The sequence below is a fragment of the Dipodomys ordii genome, unplaced genomic scaffold, assembly GCF_000151885.1.
Source record: "Dipodomys ordii isolate 6190 unplaced genomic scaffold, Dord_2.0 Scaffold30, whole genome shotgun sequence".
Lineage (NCBI taxonomy): Eukaryota > Metazoa > Chordata > Mammalia > Rodentia > Heteromyidae > Dipodomys > Dipodomys ordii.
In genome coordinates, this window is record NW_012267246.1 from 2,423,984 (window position 1) to 2,432,203 (window position 8,220).

The window sequence follows — 8,220 nt, forward strand, 5'->3', positions numbered from 1 at the left end:
AATTCCCCTTTTACATTCTTGTATTGGTGTTTTTCAGACCTAGATTTCACCTATGAGAGAAAACATAGTTGTCTTTCTGAGCTTGATTTATTTCATTCTACAGGATCATCTCTGGTTCTGTTTTCTGAAGATCAGGTACTTTAGTTCCTTCTTAAAGCTGAATACAACTGCATTGTGTGTATATACCCCATCAATATTTCTAGTCCTGGCCTTTGAACTCAGGGCCTTACACTTGCTGGGCAAGTACTCTGGCACTTAAGCCCCGCCCCTCCATCACCCATTGTTGCACACCTAGGCAAATCCCACAGATGAGCCATTGTGAACGGCCCTGGAGAGCAGCATCTTCAAAGTACACATCCCAGGAGCATGCCAGACAATTTCCCAGCGGATTCCAGCAGACACATTGGATTCACCTCCCATTCTACTACTTACTAACTTCCTCACTGGGATAAGTTATTCACTTCTCCCTGCCTTCATTTCTTTGTGTATACAATGTTCTCATGGGGTAGGGATAGCCTTGGACCCCTTGAAGTCTCATGTGGAAATTACATGGAGGGAGAAATCAGGTCAGAGGAGGTTGCATTGTTCATGGCTCCTCAAGCTGATCCTGACCCTGGCCGCCGTGAGTTCAGAGCTCCAGGAAGAACGGAGACCTGTGTGAGTCCCAGCCTCCCACCCCACCCAGATACTTCCACTGCCGTTTCCCTTCTTTTTTCTGGGATTTGGAACTGGATTATTCAAACTGAGTGAGGCTGCAGTAATAAACTGCCTGGTGTGTGAGTGGTTGATGACAAACGTTGCTTTCTCATTTGTGTAAAACCTTCATTCATGTTCATCAGAGGTGAGCTTCAATTCTTCTCCATGATAGCCCATTTCCCCTTTTGTTATTCAAGCTGTTATCCGTATCTTTGGACTCTATAGATAACTGGAAGATGGGAAGTTGAGAAATGGAAGAAAGACTTTTCACAGGGAATTCTCATACGCTTATCTGTTACTTACAGGATTGCATATTACTATAATCCCAGTCACCAGGAAGCAAAGGAGATCACGAGGGATCAGGATGGTCTGGGGTACATAGTCAGACCGTCTCAGGTAGCTGGGGATGAAGCCCAGGACTGGGGATGAGGTCAGTGGTAGAGTACCAGCCTAGTTCAATCTCCAAGGCCACACATAAAAGAAGTGAAACTGGGAGAAAGAAGGAAGGTTGTTCTCTTTTAAAATCAAAGTGAGTGTGTTTTCACAGAGAGCAACTAACCTGGGCTTCTGAGGAAGAATGAATTCCCTTGTCCTGCTTGGCACAGACTCCCGGCACCGTCAGTTATGGGCGGTCATATTAATCATTGGCCATGTTCCCAAGGACCAAATGCCCGGAGACTTTGGGGTTACTTTGGGCGCATTCCAATCCTTTGTGTCCATAAAGTATGAAGGCTGTAAGACTGCTCTAAGAGTCAGTAAGAAGAGGCTGGTGGCAATGAAGGAAGTAAGTAGAAAGAACGAATGTTTGGAATGCAGAGGAAACGATGAGAGTCCCTTGTGTGCGAGGGACGAATTGTTTCACAGAAGGAATAGTTCTACAGGACAAAAGAATCAGCAGCCATGAGGAGCTGGGCTTTTGCAATCAGGAGCAATCAGCAAGAAATGAGGGGAAGTGATTAGCAAGATGGAAAACCTGGCCCACAGAGTTAGCTGGTCAGAATCAACACAGATGTCCTTTAACCTGTATCAGTTCAGGAGGAAGCCCAGAGTTGGTTTGTGGACTTAAAGGCTAAGTATGTTTGTGGCCAAGCAAGGCCAGGTCTGCGTGCACAACGGAGAGGAAAACTCATCACATGCCGAAGAAGAGGGAAACTCCTACACCCCGCTGCCAGGTGGAGATAGAGGCGAGCTGGCACCACACATGTTTCAAGGTCTGGAATCTGGATGTTAGCCTGAGTGCTCTGCTCACTGAGTAACCACGTTGTTGCCTTATTTGGTAGCCTGAGTTTCTGGTTGCTTCTGTGGCTGGAGCTATGAAAGAGGGGAGCCCACATTTCTGGGTTCCCCTGACATCTCCCTGTCTCCAGGTTACAAGACCACCGATGGCATGCTGTACCTGTGGAAACAAAGTGAGCCGTGGATAGCTGTGTTTGCCTTCATTCGCCTCCATCATTTGCACTGCTCACCTGGGACTTGGGAAGTGCCTCAAAGCATAGGCATCTCTAAACTGCTCAATCCATCATTCTCACCCCTTCTCTCTGCTGGGCCAGTCTCTGTGGTCTAACTGTGTGGGGTGATAGGGCTGCAGCGAAGTTCTTGTTAAAGCCATGAGCGGTCCAGCCACTCAAGGCTTGTCCCGTGAATGGTAAGCATGGGTCTCACCTTGCTGCAGTGGAGGGACGCCTGCCTCTCTTAGTCATCTGTTTTGTGGAGAGAATGCCCAACAGTTCACATATGCAGTAGCGTGGGCTGAGTCCATCTGACTTGAGAGTTTTAAGAACCATCTAGTTGGGTACTGGTGATTCGTGTCTATAACTCCTAGCCACTCAGGCTGAGACGTGAAGATTGAGATTCAAAGCCAGTCCTGGCAGAAACGTCCATGAGGTTCTTAGCTCCGACTAACCAGCAGAAAGCTGAAAGTGGAGCTATGGCTCAAAAGTGGTGAGTACTAGCCTTGAGACAAAAAAAATGTATAGCACCTGGGTCCTGAGTTCAAGCCCCAGTACCAACACAAAAATAAATTTCTTTTTGTTATTTCTTTTCTTTAAACCTGCTTATGCAATGAACAGAGTAGGAAAACAAGGAGAAAACGTGCTGCTGGGAGGATTTAACAATTGTGGCACATATTTTCTTCATTTGTTTCCTTGTTGATTTAAGGAATTGTCACGCAGCCTGTATGTGTATATGCTGGTAGCCTGCTTTAAAAGCTGGTATGTATTCTTTAATATCCCAAGTTTGATCTTGAAAACTTAAAGGTTTTGAATTGAACTGTGAACACATCAGAACAAAACTGCAGCTGGAATCCTATTTGGGGGAGGAGCTTCTTTGCTTCTACATAGAAATGGTTCAAACACAATAGTGTGCAAACTTACTTATTTTCTGGTTGACTTGTATTGGGGGCCTTGAGTTCTCTGTGGCTTCCTTGCTTGGCTTGTACTCTGGCATTTGAGGCAGAGGACTTTTCTGCCTGCACTTGCTTTGAACTGTCATCTTCAGATCTCAACTTCCTGACTAGCTAGGATGACAGGTGTGAGCCATGGGCACCCGGCTCATTACTGTGTACTCTAAAGAAATGCTTCTTGGTGGTCAATGACATTCGGATTTGATTCTACCATTGCTGTCTCCTCCTGATAAAACTACATTTATGATGGCATTTCTAAGATATTCTAACTTAATTGAGAAAAGAGGAAGAAAGATCACAGGATCTCTGCTAGACTTATAGAACATTTATTGTGAAATGGGAGCTATTGGGAGCAATTGCTCCCATTTTATTTGTTAGACTAGCTGATGCTCACAGTGGCGTGTGTGTGTGTGTGTGTGTGTGTGTGTGTGTGTGTGTGCATGACCATTTCTCCTCATATGGCTAACTCATTAGAGGGAGAAGACCTTGAAACAATTCTGGTGAGTGGAAAACCCAACAGATCTCTCAAAACTGTAGAGATTTATTTGAAATAGACTAATTCTATAAATTTCATGTACTTTTTGTTTGATTATTTTGCCTCCTTGATTGGAAGCCACAATTTTAAGGACAGTAGAAGTTGGGCCAAAGCTGTGAAGATGATGTTGATATTCATTTAATGCAAATTACTTTGAAAGGAGAGAGTGCTAGGGCTTCAACTCAGGGCCTGGGCACTGTCCCTTAGCTTTTTGTAACTGGTACTCTACCACTTGAGCCATAGTTCCACTTCTGGCTTTTTTGGTGGTTAATTGAAAATAAGGGTCTCCTCCGGACTTTCCTGCCTAGTCTGGCTTTGAACTGTGATCCTTGGATCTCAGCCAGCGGAGGAGCTAGGATTACAGGCGTGAGCCACCATGCCAGGCAGGTGCTTGCCCAGTGGGAGCAGAGAGTGAGGCACCAACTGCACCTGGTAGAAGTCAATGTTTTAGATGCTTCATGTAACATTGGCACTGTTGCTTCTGCACCCTTGTTTTTCTGAGATGCTTGCTTATACCCAGCCATGGTGACAGCTTGGTGAGGTGCTGGCATCAGTGAGTATGGGCTTCCTACCAATCAACCCCCACCACCTAACGGCTTGAGTCTGTCACAGGATCCTCCTGCCCTGCAGGCCCTGGGACCCAAGGAAAAGAATTCAACAAGGAAGCACAGAGCTGACCAAACTCCTTTCCAGACAGCTGGGTCTCACCACACTCTCCACACCCTCCCTCCCCGAAAGAAAGGAGAGAGGGGAAGGGAAGGGACTGGATTATTCATACTTTCTGTCTAGACACAGATGCTAAGTCAGTGGGGAGGAGTTGAAAGACTTTAGGAATGGGAAGGTAAGTTCTACCCTGCTTCCACCTAGTATCTAACCAATGAATGGCTTCATGAAGTGAGGTTCCTAGGGCCTGCTACCAAATCAGCATTTGATTAAAGGTAGTTCTCCTTCTGGTGTGTGTGTACACACATGTGCACACGTGTGTATGTGCCAGGACTGAGGTTTGAACTCAAGGCTCATGTTCTCCCCTGCTTTCCTACTCAAAGCTGGCACTTTACCACTTGAGCTACATCTCCACTTCCAGCTTTTTGCTGCTTCATTGGAGACAGGAGTCTTTGGGATCGTTCTTCCCAGCCTGGCTTTGCCACCCGGGATTGATCCTCAGATCTCAGCTTCCGTAGTAGCTGGGGTTGCAGATGTGACCGAGGGCGCTGGCTTAGTTCTAATTAGAAATCTGCAGACTCCTTTCTGTTTCCATCTTTCTGTTAACTGTGGACCTGGAGGCCATGCCCACAGCTCTCCTGTCATGACAAAATCTTTAGTCCAAGGCCAGTGTCTGGCATGGCAGACACTGGTACTGAACAACAATAACACATTTGTACAACAAACTAGCCACCTTCTCTGAATTTTGGTTCAGCACCATAAAATAAGGGATTTTTGGGGGGCAGAGGAGATAGGGGGAGTAGTGCTGGGATTTGAGTTCAAGGTCTGCTGTGCTAGGCAGACGTGCTATTACTTGAGCCCCTCCTCCAGCCCTGTTTGCTTTAGTTGCTTTTCTAATAGGGTCTCAGCCCTAAGCCCCAGGCCAGCCTTAATCTTCCTCTATCTAGGCCTTCTGTATGGCTAGGATTACAGAACTGTCCACTACACACAGACTCCTGGCTGAGACAGGGTTTAACTTTTTTCCCAGCTGCCCTCAAAATTGCAATCCTGTCAATTTCTGCCTCCCAGTAGCTGGGATTCTAGGCGTGAGCCTTTTAATTGTTAGGCCCAAGGAATTTGATCTTGATAATATTTAAATTTCTTCTAGGTTCCAATGATCTAATTTTGTAACTGCAGACTCAGCAAGTTTGAAACATTTGTGTGGTTTTTCTGGTTTTACAAAAAGAGAAAAGGATTTACTGCCAGCATTGGCATTTAGCTTTGGGTATCGAATCCCAATATTCAGCAAGGACAATCCATCTAGACTAGCAATGTGTTATAATTCTCCAATAATGTTAGGGTTAATTAATCTCTAACCAAATATATTGGTTAGTTTTGTGTGTGTGTGTTGTTGGTTGTGGGCTTGAACTCAGGGCCTGCGTGCGCACGCTGTCCCTGAGCTCTTTTGTTCAAGGCTAGCACTCTACTGCTTTGAGCTACAGTGCCACTTCCAGTTTTTGAGGGGTTAATTGGAGAAAAGTGTCTCACAAGGACGCTTCTGCTGGAGCTGGCCTCAAACCACAATCCTCAGATCTCAGCCTCCTGAGTAGCTAGGATTACAGGCGTGAACCACCAACACCTGGCAATTGGTTAGTTTTAATAATACTGTTAGCATTTCTGCCTTGCCTTTACTTGATATTGGTACTGGGAGTTGAACTCAGGGCTTGGGAGCTGTCCATTAGGTTTTTTACTCAATGCTTAGTGCTCTACCACTTGAGCCATATCTCTACTTCTGGTTTTTGATGATTGAAGATAAGAGTCTCATGAACTTTCTTGTTCAGGCTGGCTTCAAGCCTTGATCCTTGGATCTCAGCCTCCTGAGTAGGTATGATTACAGGTGTCAGCTACCAGTGCTTGGCTCTTTTTTTTTTTTTTTAAGTTTTATTTTGGGTGATAAAATGCCTTTACACTTTAACTGTTTGTGATTTTTAGGGACCAAATTCACTGTTGGCAGGCATTTGCAGAACTGTGTTAGAAAGCAGGCTTTTTTTTTTTTCCACTCACTTAGCCAAAAGAAAACCAGTCTTCAATCATGGTCATATCTTAGATAAGAAAATAGGCTTATACAGTATTACGTAAAGCTAACCAATCAGCTAGCCTGTCCTGAGCACTTTGAAAGGTGCCTCATCTTATTAAGTATTTGCTACACATGACCAGAAAGCCTTTGTTCCTACACATTCCAGCAGAAGGTATGCACAGAGTAATAGGATTCAAATCTTTTTCATTAGAAAATATAAATTCCTACACAAATACTAGGGAAAAAATTCTCACAAAAACATAGTGAAAAATCCTGCTTCAGTGAATGAAGCCAGTAAGATTCAGGAGTCCTGGCTGCATGGCTCTGTCTGTAAAGACAATCTACTCTATGTCTGACTTGTTTTCCAGTCAGACAGGAACTGCATTTGAACTTTGCTCCCCAAAAGTCAAAGGTGAATTCTTTTGGAAGGAAACTCTCAAAAGTAAAGAATGATTCCTTCTTGAGAGTTTCATTAGTTTTGTCTGGAATGATTAAAAAGGAATTTGATTCCCAGATAACCACAATCTTGCTTGCTATTTTTACAAAGCGCATCCATTTCTATACTTAGACTGGATCACTTGTGGCATTCCTAAGGCAAGTCTGGATTCATGCAACATTCCAACCCAGAGAACCTGTTCAAGTTTCTAACAGAATCCTGTGCTGAGTAATGATGCCTTTACCATCCTAGCCTCAAGGTGTGGAAGCTGTTTCCTGTGGTGTAGACACAGCCCAACCCCTCGGACCACAGTTAGCCTCCCTTCTGAAATGCTTCCTGTTTCCTGATTGCTTATAAAGCATCTAGAGTCAGGCAGAACACCCACTCACCCACCTACCCACCCACCCACCCACCCACCCATCCATCCATCCATCCATCCATCTATTCACCTATGCATCTCTCTATCCACCCACCCATCCACCCACCTACTCATCCATCCATCTACTCATCCATTCACCTATCCACTCCTCTGTCCACCCACCCACCTACCCACACACTCATCCACCTACCTACCCATCCAGTCGTCTACCCATCTACCCATCCATAATCCATCCATTCATCCACCCACCCCTCTATCTACCTACCCATTCACCTATCCACCTCTCTATCTACCCACCCACCTACCCACCCATCCATCCACATATTCAGTCATCCATCCAAAGAGAAAAGTGAACCTGGGAAGTACAATTCTTGGATGTTAGAAATGATGAATTTTCTCTCATATTCATTCACTGAATTCATTCAAATTGTGATCACCTATGGACGGGAGTGATCCTTGTCATGCAAGTATCTATAGTCACCTCTATCCTCAAATTGCTGTTTAGTGCATGTTAGTTCACTTGTTTATTACCTATTAGGAAAAATAGAGAAAGGAAACGGCTGGACTCAGTCTCAACAGACAAGGACTGTCTATTGAGGAACAGCAAAGAGCCACAACTTCCATCCCAGGGGAAGGTTGTTGCCCCTCTATGGTTCTCAATAAACAGTCCTTGTCTGTTGAGAATCGAGTCCAGTCTCTTCCTTCTTCTCTCCTCCATTTTCCTAACATTGCCTGTCTGTAGCAATAAGTCCTATTTATAAAATATCTTCTTCAGGTAGTGTTCCACAGTTGCTTTCAGTCTCTTATTTTTGGTAGATATAGGGCTGATGGAATATTTTAGTTGAACTCTTTAAATCTGTTTCCCTATTTTGAAACCACAGAAACTTACAAGCATGGCTTGGTGCACATACTTGTAGTCCCAAGTCCATGAGAGGGAGAAGCAGAAGGTCAGCCTGGGCTACACAGTTCTAGGCTAGCTTGGGCTCCATAGCAAAACTATCTCAAAAACAAGTTGTCATGTTCAAAACGAGCTTTACAACGTCGGTGCGGGGGG